This window comes from Panthera onca, chromosome B4, assembly GCF_046562875.1.
Source record: "Panthera onca isolate mPanOnc1 chromosome B4, mPanOnc1 haplotype 2, whole genome shotgun sequence".
Taxonomy (NCBI): domain Eukaryota; kingdom Metazoa; phylum Chordata; class Mammalia; order Carnivora; family Felidae; genus Panthera; species Panthera onca.
The window spans coordinates 72,321,027-72,339,224 of NC_138345.1; the positions used below are offsets into that span (position 1 = coordinate 72,321,027).

Sequence of the window (18,198 nt, forward strand, 5' to 3'; positions counted from 1 at the left end):
TTATCTCTGAATTATCAGTATCTACCATAATTACTTCACAAAGATGATGCCTAATAAATGTTATTGGAATGAATTAATGAAAAGGTCAAAATATTATTACAATAGTTAATGGGGAAAAAAGTAACATATACTTTTGTTGCAAAATACAAAACCTTATCTTAAAATAGACACTGAGGAATACATTTGTATATGCACCTATCAGAATTCTACTCTGCAGACAGAGGTCTATGATGAAATAAAGGCATAGAATTCTTGCTTACTTACCTGAGAACCAAGTGGGATTGTATTCATCAAATACCCCTGGGGCTACACTGCTGGATCTGCCAATCTCACCGGCTTCTCTCTTGCCACCTTCAGCAGCACAGGCTGAAAAATATAGACGGACTTTCACAGTTTCTGCTGTAGCAGGGAAGGTCATGTGCCCATATTATGGCCAGTGTGCTGTAACTTGAGGTCTCTCAGTGCTTTCCTGACAGAGTCTGATAACTGGAACCAACTTGCCTCTTCTTTCTGCTTTGAGTATGGGGCAGCAGGAACCAATTTGCAACCATAAGGGTAAGGCCAAAAGAATGCCCACACACATTCTGGCATTACTGAGCTGCCGAACCAATGCCTGAATCTTTCTATCTCTCAACTTCCTATATGAGAAAAAGAAAATATATTAAACTGTGTATAGAATATATTCTTTGTCTTGCAAATGAACATAGTCCTAACTGATGCAAATCCTATTTTGCAAAATAAAAACTCTTAAGCACCAAGTACTTTATTTTTTTTAAGTTTGTTTATTTTTATTTTAATTTTTTTTTTAACATTTATTCATTTTAGAGACAGAGAGAGACAGAGCATGAATGGGGGAAGGTCAGAGAGAGAGGGAGACACAGAATCTGAAACAGGCTCCAGGCTCTGAGCTGTCAGCACAGAGCCCGATGCGGGGCTCGAACTCACGGACCGCGAGATCATGACTTGAGCCGAAGTCGGTCGCCCAACCGACTGAGCCACCCAGGCGCCCCTTAAGTTTGTTTATTTTGAGAGAGAGAGAGAGAGAGAGAGTGTGTGTGTGTGTGTGTGTGTGTGTGTGTGGGCGGGCATGTGTGCATGTGTGCGGGTGCCAGTAGGGGAGGGACAGAGAGAGAGAGAGAGAGAGAGAGAGAGAGAGAGAGAGAGAGAATCTCAAGCAGGCTCAATGGTCAGTGCAGACCCCAACCTGGGGCTCCATCTCATGACCATGAGATCATGAGCTGAGCCTAAATCAAGTGGGTCACTTAACCAGCTGAGCCACCAACGCACCCCACCAAATAAGTACTTTAATCTCCATATGTTAGAAGTCAGTCACTAAATATTATTACTTTATGTTTAATTACATATTATTTGGAGGTCCTTTTTAAACTTCTGGTCCCCTAGCTCTTTAAACCACTGCCACTCATTGCTTGCTCCTTTAGCACCTCTGCACTTTTTCTGAGCACTAATCTCTCAAGAAAATCTTTCTTCTACTCAATTCTCTGAAGCACAAATACATTAATATTCTATAATTCATTTCTCTCTTAAATGATGTGGATTTATTTCATCCAAATTTGTTATGACATATTTCCAAAAAGATATAAGGTTACTTATATCAAGACTTACATAGAAGAGTGACATCAGCCAGATGGCACACTAGTAAGATCTATACCCTCACTGTCCCACAGAAACACCAAATACACAGCAACTTACAGACCAAAGTAGCTTTGTGAGAATTCTAGAAATCAGTTAAAAAGTTGTAGCAAACAAATGAATGACTAACCAAAGAAAGTCACACTCAAAAGTTAGGAAATTTCAGGATATCTCTGCCAATCCTTGCCCCATTTCATCCCCAGGGCACTGAGGCACTATTAGAAAATGCCCAGTTGCGAATTCCAACCTCGGGGCAGAAAGAAACAAGAGGAAATTGCTTGTGATGTTCTGTCTTGTCTGGAGGATACCTGAGGGATTGGTTTCTGTCTCACCTTACTAGGGGACAGATGGGAATGGTGGCATAGTTTGGATATCAGGTCAGAGGCGTGTGGAAGCAGTGGCGGGCACTGTGGCACATGAATGCTGCAGGAAGGCTACACACCAACAGATACCTGGGTCAAGAGATTATGGACAGAGGAATACAGCAGAAATCTGAGGCCTTGAGAAGAAGAGTTGGGGTGTGACTCATAGGAAAATAAGACATCTAAAAGCAAACAGGAAAACAGGGAAATTGGGGGAAAACACACACACATGGGACTAAGGAAGACACATCCTCAGAAAAGGCTTGAGAGGATCTTGAGCCTTCATACTGAACTAATTAGGGAATATTTACCCCTTCCCAGACCCAATCCACAAAAACCTAGAGAGGGGCTGTTCTTTTCAAATGTCCAATTTTCAACAAAATATCACAAGGCATACAAAGAAACAGGGAAAAACGGCCAATTTAAAAAAAAAATGATACACCAGAACTGAAAGTAAAGAATCATAGACTTACTTCACAAAAACTTTAAAATACATGTCTTTAAATATGCTTAACGAGCTAAAGGAAACATGATAGACAAACAACATCTGAAAAATGATAAAGGAACAAAAGGAGAATATCAATAAAGAGATAGAAACTATTTAATGAGATATGAGAGATAGAAATTATTTAAAAGAACCAAATACAAATTCTAGAGCTGAAAAACATAATAACAGAATTGAAAAATTCTCTAGAGGGGTTCAACAGAAGACTTGAAAAGATAGAAGAAAGAATCAGCAACTTTGAAGTCAACTTACTTAAAATTATCAAGTCTGAGAAGAAAAATGAATGAAGAAACATGAAGAAAAGCTAGGAGACTTATGGACACCATCAAGTGGACCAATGTATGCACTAAGACTGTGGTCAGAAGAATGAGAGAAAAAAAGCAAAGGACTCATCTGGAGAAACAATGATTTGGAATCCCCCAAATTTGCAAAATAACATAGATATGCATATACACAAAGCTCAACAAACTCCAAATAGGAAAATCCAGAGACCCACACTAAGACTCATTATAATCAAACTGTTGAAAGTCAAATAATTCTGAAAGCATCAAAAGAAAAGTGACTCATCATGTACAAAGGATCCTCAATAGCATTATTGGTGGATATCTCAGCAGAAACATTACAGGACAGAAGGCAGTAGGATGATATATTAAAAGTACTGAAAGAAAAAAAACTGTCAGCTGAGAATACTGTCCTTTGAAAAGGAGGGAGAAATTGAGACATTGACAGATAAACAAAACCTGAAGTAGTTCATTACCTCTAGACGTGCCCTATAAAAAAATGCTGAAGGGAGTCCTTCAAGTTGAAATGAACAGACACTATGCAGTTATTCAGAGCCATACAAAAATATAAAGTTTCTTTTGATAAAATTAAATACATGGACAAATATAAATACCTGTATATTGTATTTTTGATTCACAGCTCCCTTTTATTCCATTATAGGAATTAAAGACAAAAGCATAAAATATATTATAAATCTATATTAATGGGCACATAATATACAATGATGTAATTGGTGGCCTCAGTCAAAAACAAAGCAAAGTGCAGAAATATAAAGGAGTAGAGTTTTTGTACTCAACTGAACTTGAGTTCATAAGAGTTTAAAATAAATTATTATAATTTTAGGATGTTTTGTGTAATCCCTTTGGCAGCCAGAAAGAAAATATCTATAGAATGTACCCCCCCTACACACACACACACACACCAGAGAGAGAGAGAGAGAGAAAGAAAGAAGAGAATCAAAATGTGTCACTACAAAAAACCAACAAATACAAGGGAACATAAGACAGAGAAAGACAAATACCATATTTTTTCTCTTATATGTGCAAACTAAAAATAAAAACAAATGAATAAACAAACAAACAAAAAGCAAAAGCAGACCCATAAACACAGAGAACTGATGGTTGCCAGAAGGGGAGTATGTAGGAGATGGGCAAAGTGGGTAAAGGGGAGTGGGAGGTACAGGCTTCTAGTTATGGAATGAATAAGTCACAGGAATAAAAGATTCAGTATAGGGAATTAATCAATGGTATTCTAAAAGCATTGTGACAGATGGTAACTATACTTGTAAGTATAGCATAATGAATAAACTTGTCAAATCACTATGCTGTACACCTAAAATGAATGTAACATTGTATGTCAAGTATACTTTAATAAAAAAAAGAAAAAGGATAATCATGATAATAAAATAATGTCACTTAGGAAAAAAAAGAAAGCAGTAATGGAAGAAATGAGAGACATAAAGTTGTAAGAAGTACAGAAACAAATAATGCCAATAGTAAGTCTTTCCATATCAGTAATTATTTAAATGTAAATGGATTGAACCTCCCAATCAAAAGATGTAGATTAGCAAAAAGGTTTTAAAAAATAGGATACGACTATACACTATTTAAAAGAGACTTACTTTAGATTTAAGGACATGCATAGGTTGAAAGTAAAAGGATAGAAAAAGATATTCCACATAAATGGTAACAAAAATTGGGCAGGGGTGGATATACTAATATCAGACAAAGACTTTAAGTCAAAACCTGTTACAAGACACAAAGATGGACATTGTATAATGATGAAACTATTTACCAAGAAGGAATAAGCTGTACAAAAAATATGCACCAAACACCAAAGCTCCTGATAGATGAAGTAAACATTGACAAATTTGAAGCATGAAATAGAAAGCTCTACAATAACAGTAGGAGACCTCAATAACACATCATCAATAATAGGACAACCAGACAGAGTATCAACAAGGAAATAGAGATCTTGAACATTATAGCCCAATTCGACCTAACAAGCACATACAGAACACTCCACTCAACAGCAGCAAGATATATATTTTTCTCAAGTGCACATGGAAATTTCTCCAGGTTAGACTATATATTGGGCCACAAAAAATGTCTTAAATTTTATTGTTTTTAATTTTTTTAATGTTTATTTATTTTTGAGAGAGAGAGAGAGAGAGACAGGGTACAAGCAGGGGAGGGGCAGAGAGAGAGAGGGAGACACAGAATCTGAAGCAGGCTCCAGGCTCTGAGAGTCAGCACAGAGCCTGACGCGGGGCTCAAACCTGCAGACCACGAGACCATGACCTGAGCTGAAGTTGGATGCTTAACCGGCTGAGCCACCCAGAAGCCCCCAAAAATGTCTTAAATTTTAAAAAGTTGATCATATAAATGATCTCTGCAACTAAAATGGGATGAAAATATACATTAATAGAAGAAGGAAAACTGGAAAATGCAAGAATATTTTGAAATGAAACAGTACCCTTTTAAACAACCAATGAGTCATAGTGGAAATCACAAGAGAATTTAGAATATTGAGACAAATGAAAATGAAAATATATCAAACAGAGATTCAGCAAAAGCAGTGCTAAGGGAGAAATTTGTAGTTGTAAATGCTTATTTAAAAAAAGAAGATCTCAAATTAACAGCTTAACTTTATACTTTAAGGAGCTGAAAAAGAAGAACAAACTAACACAAAGATAGCAGAAGAAAATGAAACGATTCAAGCAGAGATAAACAAAATAAAGAATAGAAAAACTATAGAGAAATATCAGTGAAACCAATAGTTGTTTCTTTGAAAATGTGAATGAAATTGACAAGCCTTTTGCTAGACTATGAAAAAAAGAAAGACTCAACTAAAATTATAAATGAAAGAGGGATACTACAATAGATTTTACAGAAACAAAAAATATTATAATAGAGTATGAACAATTGTACACCAACAAATACCCCACATGAAACGGACAAGTTCCTAGAAACACAAAACCTACCATGACTAAATCATAGAGAAATAGAAAATCTGAACAGATCTCAAACTGTTAGGAGACTGAATGAATAATCAAAAACCTTCCAACAAATAAAAACTCAGGACCAGAAAACTTCATATGTAAAGTCTACCAAATATTTAAAGAAGAATTAACACTAATTCTCCTCAAGCTCTTCCAAAACATTGAAAAGGAGGGAATACTTCAAACTCATTTTATGATGCTGGTATTACATTGATACCAAATCCCAACAAATACACTGCAAGAAAACTGTAGACCAATATCCCTGATGATTCTTACTGCTAAAATCCTCAAGAAAATACTGGCAGACAGAATTCAACAACATATTAAAAGGATAATACATCATCATTAAATAGGATTTATTCCCGGTATTCAAAGATGGCTCAACATACAAATATTAAATACTGTAATACAACTCATTAACAGAACAAAGGGGAAAAAACCAAACCAACAAACAAAAAGCCCAAAACCAAAAAACCGTGATCATGTCAACTGATGCAGAAAAAGCATTCGACAAAAGTCAACACTTTTTCATGATATAAACACTCAACAAACTAGGAATAGAAGGTAACTGCTTCAACATAATAAGGCCATATTGGACAGTTAACATCAGTGGTGAAAGACTGAGAGCTTTTCCTCTAAGGTCAGGAATCAGACAAGGTGCTTACTTTCATCCTTCCATTCAACATAGTACTGAAGATCTTAGCCAGAACAATTAGGTGAGAAAAAGAAATGAAAGATATCCAAATTGGAAAGGAGGTAGTGAAATTATCTCTGTTCACAGACAACATAATTTTATATGTAGAAAGCTCTAAAAGTTACACACACACACACACACACACACACACACACACACACAATCTAACAGAATAAACGAATTTAGCAAAGTCACAGTATACACGATCAACATGCAAAAATCAGCTGCATTTCTCAGCATCAGTGAATAATTAAAAAAGAAATTAAGAAAACAATTCAATTTATGATGACATTAAAAAGAATAAAACACTTAGGAATAAACTTATCCAAGCAGGCAAAAGACATTTCTCCAAAGAAGATTTCTAAATGGCCAAGAATATGAAAACATGCCCAACATCACTAATTGTTAGAGAAATGTAAATCAAAACAACAGGATACCACCTCACACCCATTAGATGGTTACCAGCAAACAAACAAATAAATAAGTAGTGTTGGCAAGGATGTAGATATTTTTGGAACATTTGTACACTGTTGGTGGGAATGTAATATGGTTTAGCACTTTGGAAAACAGCATGGCAATCCCTCAAAAAATTAAAAAGAGAATTTCCATATGATCCAACAATCCAGCTTCTCAGTATGTACCCAAAAGATTCAAAAGCAGGCCCTTGGAGAAATATCTGTACACTCATGTTCATAGCAGCATTATTCAGTGGCCCAAATGTTGAAGCAACCCATTTCCATCAACAGATGAATGGATAAACAAAATGTGGTGTATGCATTTAAGCCTTAAAAAGAGAGGAAATTCTGGGACATAGTGCAACATTCATGAAACTTGAAGACACTGTAAGCAATATAAGCCAGTCACACAAGTACAAATACTGTATGAATCCATAGGTATGTACCCAGAATAGTCAAAATCATAGAGACTGAAAGTAGAATGGGAGTTACAAGGGACTGAAGGAAGAGGAAATGGGGAATTGGGGTTGTTTTATGGGTATACAGTTGCAGCGTTTTAAGATGAAAAGAGTTCTTTAGATTGGTTGTACAACAATGTGAATGCACTTAACATTACTATAGACTTAAAAATGGTTACAATATTATATACATATACATATATATATCGCTATAATTAAAAAATTGTTTAAGACTTATACAAAAAATCAGTAAAATAAATAAAGTAATTGACAACCAGAAACAACAGATGAAATAAAATTCAGATATTCTATCATGTTAGTTAGCATGACTCCAGTGCTTAATCATCATAGCTTCCTGTCATTCAGAGCAGAAAGAGAAATGTGATAGCTTTCATAACTCTTTTACTGAAAGGGTGGGAAAATCAGTTCTCTGGAAGAGGTATAGTTTTCCTTAGCATGAAATCCTGATTCTTACTCCTTTGTAGTATCTCAGTTATTTTGTTTGTTTTGTTCTGTTTTTACTGTTCACTGGAAACTTTTGTGATTTTTCTCTTTATCTTCAATATGCAAAATTTTGCTATGATGTGTCTGTCTAGGTCTTTTTCCATTTATCTAGCTTCTGGTAGGCACTATAAATCTGATGATTTATGTCTGGGGAATTTCCTTCCATTATTCTTTTGATGATTTCCTCTCCTGGATTCTTTGTGTTCTCCTCTTCTGCCACTTCTGCCATTCTGCAACATCTACCATAATGATGGAGTTTCTGGAACTATTTTCCATGTCTCTATTTTCCTCTCATATGTTACCTTTACCTTTTTGCTCTATAATGTGGAAGAATTCCTTAATAATTTTTGGGGGTGCCTGGGTGTCTCAGTTCGTTAAGCGTCCAACTTCGGCTCAGGTCATGATTTCATGGTTTATGGGTTTGAGCCCCATGTCGGGCTCTGTGCTGACAGCTCAGAGCCTGGAGTCTGCTTCAGATTCTGTCTCCATCTCTCTCTCTGCCCCTCTCCTGCTCACTCTCTGTCTCTCTCTCTCTCAAAAAATAAAATAAACATTAAAAATTTTTTTAAATAATAATTTTCAATACTCCCACTTTGTAATTGGATATTTAGTTATCTCATTCTTCTGACAAGTTATATATTATTTATGTATCTATTTAGATTTTTATAATTATGTTTATATTTCTAGAATCCCCAGCTGGCTCTATTTTATAATAGTATTTCTCATTTTGTGGATATACTATCTTCTCTTACCCCTCTGAAAATATGACATTATAAAGATTTTTTTTTTTTTTTTTTTTGCGTATTAACTCTGCTCAGGTGTTGACTTTTGAATTTATCTGCTGTATCTCTTTCATGGTGTTGCTTTCCTAAGTGGTGAGTTTTAGTTTGTGTTCATCTTTGTGGTTGAGACTCCCTATTCTCCTGTCTGTAGTTACTTCTTCTATTTACTGCATGTTGACAATTGCAGTTATGGGCAAAGATCTAAAAATCCATGTCCTCATGTCATGTCCCTGAAAGCATTTTCATATGCAGTTTCAAATGGTCTAGGCTGCAGTCCTCTGAATTGTGCTCAAGGCTTCAATAAAGTCTTATTAAACAGGCAGCCTGGACCTGGCTACTACGATGGGGAATTTAGGGATGGATGCCTGCACATCTGTGCCCATGCCTGAAGCAAAGTAGTGTAGGGAGAACAGCCGCAGCAGCTAGAAGAAAATCTATCTCAAGGCAGTGAGAGGGGCCTGCAGTGGAGCTAAGTAGAGGTCGAAGCCAGATGGCCAGCTAAAGTGAGCCAACCAGGATACATGGGTGGAACATGTAAGCATGAGAGAATATATTCTCAGAGACACCTGAAAGAAAGAAAGAGGATTTCTATAGGAAAAAGGAACAGGGATTCAGATTACTGAAAGTTGGACATTAAAGGGAAATGAAATGTGGAATATTTGGATTATGTAATAAATTACATAGAGATAAACTTGAAGTGTTCATATTCTTGATGATGTCAAAAAATGTTAATAAAGAAAGTAGATATTTTCACAAGGAAGTTCACACAATACCATTAGAAGAGAATAATAATCAAGATTCTGTATATCTCCTTGACAGAAAACAAAAAAAAAAATCTTATTTCAGGAACAGAATGAGTAAGAGGCCCTGGTTAACCACAGTAATGAACTACAGAGGACAGATGACTAGGTTATGTGGTAGGAGATATTTTGAAACATTTCATAAAATTTATATTAATCAATAGATACATATATCAATGAAGCAGAATAGAGAACAGAAATAACCTACACAGGAGACCCAACTGATTTTTTACAAAGGTGGAAAAGCAATTCAATGGAGGACAGTCTCTTTAACCAATGGTACTGGGACAACTGGAATTGTACAGAAGAAAATGAACTTCAACACAAGTCTCATACCTTATGCAAAAACTAACTCAAAATGAACCATAGACTTAAATTTAAAATACAAACTATAAAACTTTTAGAAAATATCATAAGAGAACCATTGGGACCTACAGCTTAGTGATGTTCTTTGAGATATGACACCAAAAGCATAAAGGAAAAAATGATAAACTGAAATTTACCAAAATAAAAAACTTTTGCTATGTTAAAGAGCTTAAGAAGATGAAGAGACCAAGCTAGAACATGGAGAAAGTATTTGCAAACCATGTACATGACAAAGGACTTGTATCTTAATGTAGAAAGAATTCTCAAAACTCCACAGTAAAACAAACAAACAACAAACACCTGATTATAAAATGGGCAAAAGACATGAAGAAACATTTCACTGTGGATATATGGATAGAAAATAAGCACATGAAAAGATGTTTGACGTTACTAGCTATTTATGGAGGAAGTAAGCCTTAAGCCTGTCCTTAGATGAGTAGGGTTTTATAAATAGGAGTGGTATAAAACATAAGCTCAAGACTCACTTTGCATCCCAACAACATTCTTTGGCAATATCTTCCTTTAAATTTTTCTGTTAAGTTACATAGCACTATGTCTAGAATAGTGCTTTTGTAAAAAGAATTATATATAATCTATCTATCTATCTATCTATCATTGGGAAAATCTGAACACTAGGTGATTTGATGTCATTTAAGAGTCATTTATTAACTTAAAATATTTTTAAAAATTTTAATGTTTATTTATCTTTCAGAAAGAAAATGAGCAGAGGAGGGGCAGAGAGAGAGGGAGGCACAGAATCTGAAACAGGCTCCAGGCTCTGAGCTGTCAGCACAGAGGCCAAATGTGGGGCTTGAACTCACAAGCCATGAGATCATGACCCAAGCTGAAGTCGGCCACTTAACAAATTGAACCACCCAGGCACCCCTACTGAAAAATTTTTGAGTGTGGTCATGTATTTTAAAAGTCCTTAATTTGGGGGCAACTGGGTGGCTCAGTCGGTTAAGTATCTGACTCTGGATCTCAGCTCAGGTCTCTCACAACCCTGAGTTGTGAGTGCTCAGGATCCACACTGGGCTCTATGCTGGGCATACAGCCTGAAGCCTACTTAAAAAAAAGAAAAAAAGTCCTTATCTTTTAGAAATAAATACTGAAGTATTTACTAAGAAATGTTATTATGTCTTAGATTTGCTTACAAATAATCCAGTGAGGAAATGAAGACAGTGGGTGGGAGTATGGATGAAAAAAGACTGACTATAAATGTGAAGTTGATAGGTTAATATTGGTTCAATATAATGTTCCATTTCTTTAAGTTTGAAATTTTTCATAATAAAGATTAAAGTAAACTAAAATATATTTACATACATGTTTCTATGTGCATAGAAAAACAAAATCTAAAGGACATGTTTCAAACTGTTAACCCTGAGGATCTCTGGAGTAGAGAATTGGAGTGAGTGAAAGGAAGGGAAATTTATGTTTTTCACTTTATGCACTTAGAGATTTTTACAGTGAACATACAATTTTTAATTAGAAAAAATAATGAGGGGTGCCTGGGTAACTCAGTCAGTTGAGCATCCAACTCCTGATTTCGGCTCAGGTCATGAACCTGAGGTTGTGAGACTGAGCCCCATGTCAAGCTCTGTAATGAACATGGAGCCTGCTCAAGATTCTCTCCTTCTGCCCCTTTCTTCTGCTTGTGCCTACTCTCTGAAAAATAAGAAAAAAGAAAAAAAAACAATGAAAAATTAAAATTTATGATTGCTTTTTTACATTTAATTCTTCTTTTAATTAGTTATACATTATAGAAATTTTTCAAAAGTATAAAATTTTAAGGAGACTCAAATATTGCTAGAAATTTATGGAAGGAGAAGCATGTAAAAAATGTTGTGAAGCTAAACTTGAGAATCTTCTTATACACAACTTGATACAGATCTTATGGCTTTTAAAAGCAACTAAAATAACCCAACTGCATGGACTCATCCATTAGATTTATATTTCTTGAAGGCCTCAGAATAATGCTGAGCAAGTCACCTACTGGAAATGTAAACAATGATCTGGAAGGGACTTTACCTCAGGCTCAGTTCTTGAAATTTGAGTCTTAGAAAAATACTTATTCTATTCGTAACCACTAGGGCTCAGTGTCTTCTTTAAAATGTGAAATTAATGCATTTTAGAAAACAAAATAATCACAACACTTACTTTCAACTGATACTGAATAGAAAAGAGACTGTCTTTGTAATAGTCCCTGATCTTAAAATATTCCAGGGAAATTTTGAAAGATGGGGATGCGTCATCATTAAGACACTTCTTTTATTTTCCTTTCTCCTGAGATGAGTGAGGGGAATTTTTTTGTATATTAAAAAGAAAACTAGAGGTGCCTAGGTACCTCAGTTGGTTGAGCACCCAACTCTTGATTTCGGCTCAGGTCATAAACCGAGGGTCATGGGATCAAGCCCTGCATCGGGCTCTGCACTAGCGTGCAGCCTGCTTGAGATTCTCTCTCTCTCTCTCTCTCTCTCTCTCTCTCTCTCTCTCTCTTTGCTCTTCTCCCCCCTGCTTGCATTCTCTCTCTCTCAAAAAGAAGAAAGAAAGAAAGAAAGAAAGAAAGAAAGAAAGAAAGAAAGAAAGAAAGAGAAAGAAAGAAGTAAGGAAAAAGAGAAAACTATATTGCCCTAGAGATGGATTTAAGTTTTTAGTCATTATTTGAATTTCTTCTTCTAAAGTGTTTCCTATGTTGTGATAGGCAAACTCACTGAGAGGAACTGAGCAGAATTGAGCCTCCCATCATATGACCGTGGGTAAATTGAGGCAAGTAGGTAGGGGCTCTGCATTTAGATGGCTGGCACTTTCTCTTTCCTTATTTATAGGCAGCCTTTCAACATAGAACTTCATATTTTTAGATTTCCAAGGGACTTCAAGGTAAACACAACTATTCGAATACACTTTATGGGGTGTTCAAATAGTTCTGCTGCTGAGTGGAAACCTTTCGGTTCTCACAGTGAATCTCTCATGTTAGCAAGCTTAAAGGTTTGTCACATCTATCAATAGTACTGACAACCTTGTCCTGTAAATACCCTTCCCCCAAAGCAGCATTTTAGGAAGTAATTATGTTCCTCTTTTGGTATTCCTGTGCTGACATAAAGAGAAGAGAAGGTCTGCAAATACTTTCTCTGTGACAAGACAGTGTTAGAGAGGCAGCATGCACCCCCACTTGCCCTGACTCCCCTCCCAATGGAAAGAAGTCTGGCAGATCAGACCAGGCAGTTATCGGGCCACGCTCTCTACTCAGTGGCATACTCAGAGCCACTGCACACGTGATGCGTGTCCTCTCACTAGTATGGCACAAAAGTGCTCATCTGGTCTGTGGGCACAGCTAGCAGGGCCTGCCCTTGCCAAGGCCACCAGGTGTCTATTCTCTCTCGGCATGAAGAATGGGGATGTGCTCTGCAGGTCTGCCGCCTTCCTTTGAGATGGGTGGTGAGAGGCCTCCATCCCCAGGCTTGCCCTGACCAGAACATCTTCCTGATATTTCATTCCCTCTGTCAACCCATCTTTTGTCTGTTCATCAGCCAGGATCCTGGGGAAGAAGAGGCGGGGGGAGATGAGTAAAAGAATGCATGTACAGAATCTCATCACAAACCCTCCAATAGCAATTTATACAGGGAATCACAATATACCCTAGAAACTCATATTGCCTTCACATATAGAAATAGTTCCACAATGTAGACTATGCCCAGTTCTGGCATCATCCGTGCAGATTCACAAGTGACTCCATCAGGGCTTGCCTTTAGCACAGCAGGTGCCTTCCCTTCCATGGGTGATGTGAGTAAACAAGTACTTCTTTGGTTTTCCCTTAGATCTCTCTAAGGGTCAACTTACTGATATGTGCATATAGTTTTAAGATTTTGAGGAATAATTGCATGAGAAAAGATTTTCAGAGGAAGGTTTTTTTTGTTTGGTTTGGTTTTTTTGTTTTGTTTCTTGTTTTGTTTTTTTAGTTTACCCCCTCATCTCCTGACAGAATAATCTGTTTATAATAGAGCACTGTAGTGTTCTACAATTAGGATTACCAGATTTAGTAAAAACAAAACAAGATGCTCAGCTAAATTTGAAAAATTTTTACCATTTTTTATTTATTTTTGAGAGATGGAGAGAGAGCATGAGTAAGGGAAGGGCACATAGAGAGGGAGACACAGAATCTGAAGCAGGTTCCAGGCTCCGAGCTGTCAACACAGAGCCCAACGCAGGATTTAAACTCACAAACCGTGAGATTATGACCTGAGCCAAAGTCAGATGCTTAACCAACTGAGCCAGGTGCCCCTGAATTGGATAAAAAATACTATACTTAGTATAAATATGTCCTATGCAATATTAGGTTGCATACATTTACTTTGTGGGACATACTTACACTAAAAATTATTTGTGTTTACCTGATATTCGTATTTAACTGGATACCCTGTATTTTATTTATAGAGTTCTATACAGGCAACCCTATCTATAGTAGAAAACTTTCACCATAGAAGCCAAAGACCTTTACGTTTTTTTTAGTTTTTTTAATTTTTTTAAATTTACATCCAAATTAGTTAGCATATAGTGCAACAATGATTTCAGAAGTAGATTCCTTAGTGCCCCTTACCCATTTAGCCCATCCCCCCCCACAACCCCTCCAGTAACCCTCAGTTTGTTCTCCATATTCATGAGTCTCTTCTATTTTGTCCTCCTCCCTGTTTTTATATTGTTTTTGTTTCCCTTCCCTTATGTTCATCTATTTTGTCTCTTAAAGTCCTCATATGAGTGAAGTCATATGATTTTTGTCTTTTTATGACTAATTTCTCTTAGCATAATGCCCTCCAGTTCCATCCACGTAGTTGCAAATGGCAAGATTTCATTCTTTTTGATTGCCAAGTAATACTCCGTTGTGTGTGTGCATATGTGTGTGTGTGTGTATCTATATCTATATCTATATCTATATCTATATCTATCCCACATCATCTTTATCCATTTATCTATTGGTGGACATTTGGGCTCTTTCCATACTTTGGCTATTGTTGATAGTTCTGCCGTAAACATTGGGGTGCATGTGTCCCTTCGAAACAGCACACCTGTATCCCTTGGATAAATGCCTAGTAGTGCAATTGCTGGGTCGTAGGGTAGTTCTATTTTTACTTTTTTGAGGAACCTCCATACTGTTTTCCAGAGTGGCTGCACCAGCTTGCATTCTCATAAATTTTTTTAATGTTTATTTATTTTTGACAGAGAGAGAGAGACAGAGCATGAGTGGGGAAGGGACAGAGAGAGAGGGAGACACAGAATCTGAAGCAGGCTCCAGGCTCTCAGCTGTCAGCACAGAGCCCAACGTGGGGCTTGAACTCACAAACCATGAGATCATGACCGGAGCCGAAGTCGGACACCCAATTGACTGAGCCACCCAGGCACCCCGAAGCCAAAGATCTCTTAAAAGCCCAGATGTTCATTAAATAACTTCTTCTTTATCTTTAGGCAACTATATTCTCTCCTTCTTTCCTTTCTTCAGCAAATGTTTAGTAAGCATTGATTACATGCCAGATACTGTGTGTGTGTGTGTGTGTGTGTGTGTGTGTGTGTGTGTGTATGTGTGCTGGAATAAGAAAACAAGGAAGTCACAGAAAAAATTAAATATAAATAATATTTTTAAATGATGATGAAAATAAAACGGGTGACGTGATAAAGAATGTCTGAGTGGAGCTGGCTGCCTTAGCTCCAACTATCAGGGAAGTCCCCCCAAAGAGGTACTATTTCACTTGAGTCCTGGGGAAAAAGAAAGATGCAGACATAAGAAGGTTTCATAAAAATCAGCTATAAGCAGAAGGAACCATAAATATAGGAACTATGGTATATTAATTTTCTATGGATGCTGTAACAAACTACTATCATCTTGATGGTTTACAACAACAGAACTAATTTTCTCAAAGTTCTAGAGGCCAGAAGTCTGAAAACAACGTGTTGGCATGGCCACACTCCCTCTGAAGTCACCAGGAGAGAATCCACTCCTCGCCTCCCTCACTTTCTCGTAACTGCCAGAATTTCTTGGTTTTTATTGGAATCGCTCCAATCTTCAAGGCCAGCATCTTCAAAGCTTCTCCTGTGTGATTGTCTGACTAATATTCCTCTCTCTCTTTCATGTAAGGACACTTGTGATGGCATTGAGGGCCCATATTAATCATATCTGTAATCCATCAATCAATCACATCCCTTTTTTGCCATATAAGTTTACATCTGCAGGTTCCAGGGATTAAGATGAGGATATATTTGGTGGGTTGGTGGGGGAGGGGATAATGTTCAGCCTACCACAGTGGGTAGGGACTCGACATGTCCTAACGGTGTGTGTGGCTGGAACAGCATGAACCAAGGGAGAGGCGCAATGAAGAGGAGAGGTAGACAGGGCCTGTGGGCCCAGGTAAGGGAGACAGGTTTTACTTTAATGGCAATGGGCAGCCAGTGAGGGGTTTTAAGCAAAAAGCGACAAGATTTACATTTTAAAAGCATTTCTCTGGTCACTTTGTAGAGGCTGGACAGTAATAGGGGCAAGAGCTAAAGGAAATGAAATTGTTAGAACTGTGTCTCCTACCAGAGAAGGGCAGGCTGAAGCACTGGTAGCTTAGATTTGGGGAACAGCAGGGGAGGGACATTTGGGGCAGAGGGAATAGATTTTGGAGACAGAACCATGAGGATTTACTGATACATTAGATAAGGGGGTGGGGGAAGAGAATATCATTCAATTCTCCTAGGTTTGGGGCTAAATGCTAATAAAAAGCCAAATGTTGTTGTTTGATGGAACTGGGTAAGAATCTCCAGTCTCCTCTGCAAAGAGGATTTCACACAGAGTTAAGAAAAGAAGGTTTTATTTTGTCCTAAAATCCATTTGATAAAGTAAGCATGCTTTTGGGGAAAGAAATACTCTTTTTCTTCCTTCCAAAATTGAGTCTTAACAAAGGCATCACACTTCAGAGCACGGTTAAAAAGAATGAGAGCAGCGCTGTTACAAAGATTGATGACGACTTGATGTGCACCTGTTAAAGCTGCGAACTTCTCGCCTTCTGGGTCAGGTTCACTTGGCAGGTGGCATCTTTCACGTCCAGAGTGAAGAGTGGTTCAGCAACCAGGAAATCCTGTGTACAATGATGTTTTCCACCACAAGGTGTTCATCAATAAAGAGTGGATGGCAACAAATCAATTGCTTTGTTGCAAGTTGGGCAGAGATAAGAGTGATGGGGAGAACTCCTATCAGGTGTGGGAGTTAGTTCTTGTCTGTGTTCTGTCACCAAAGACCAGTGACCCATGACCACTGCAAGTCATTCCATCCTTCCGGCCTCAGTTTCCTCAACTGTAAGGGGTAAGAGTTGTTGAGAAAGTCAAATGAAATAACGAAAGTGCCAGAAACAATGCGACCTAAGTACAACTTGTCTATATGATATCGTATCATATATCATACCATGTTGTATTATATATTTTATCATATCTGATTCCTCTAAAGCACCCTGTACTTAATTGTTGCAATACTTTTTTTAGTCAAATTTAATTAAATAGGTATAAACAACATGGCCATAAACCAGGTAGATTTGTTTGGCAAGTGCTGAGGAATTGATCATTACAGATTGGTACCATGGTTTCCTGACTCATATGCATGTGTCCTTTATCTGAAGAGAAAATGGCCAGCCCAGCTGCCCTCAGTCTAACACAAAGGATTTCAGCCTAAAACATGATACATGAGGGTCAAGTAATCTCAAATATGTTGTAGGTGACTTCATTAAAATATCAAAGTATTAATGAAGGTCACTTGCAGCCCAGTTTTAGGACTTGAAAGAGTATTCATTATTTCCAAAGGCAAGTTGTTGGGTGAATTTGTCTGACTGAAAGAATAAAAAGTTTCATATGGTTAGAAAAAAAGTTTCATATCATTCTTGATGATTTTATTTGTATAAAATAACTTATTGTTTCAGGTTTTTATCAAGTAGATTTGAAGAGATAACTGTGACTGACTGGATTCCGCCATATCTGTGGCTACCCTGAGATCCCACAGTTTGATGTTGGAGAAAAGATAGAATTCTATGTCCTTCATATACAACATCATTTAAGAACAATAAAACATGAAGAATAAACTAAAATGAAATTTGATTTTCTCCACAACCTGTATCATTAAGATTGTTCACATAATTAAAAAGTTAGATTTAGGGGCCCCTGCGTGGCTGAGTCAGTTGAGTGACCAACTCTTGATTTTAGCTCAGGTCATGGTCTCATAATTGTGAGATCAAACCCTGCATCAGGCTCCACACTGAACATGGGGCCTGTTTGAGATTCTCTCTCTCTCCCTCTCTCTCTCTGACCCTTCCCTGCTTGCTTTC

The 18,198-nt window shown here is 37.2% G+C and overlaps 1 long non-coding RNA gene across 1 annotated transcript; it reads left to right on the forward strand.

Moving 5' to 3' along the window:
* The first annotated feature begins 283 nt into the window (after positions 1–283).
* On the forward strand, positions 284–17,937 carry LOC132660346 (uncharacterized). Its single transcript, XR_009601726.3, has 3 exons — positions 284–555; positions 15,769–15,978; positions 17,797–17,937. It is a non-coding gene; the product is annotated as an uncharacterized LOC132660346 (long non-coding RNA).
* The last annotated feature ends 261 nt before the right edge of the window (positions 17,938–18,198 follow it).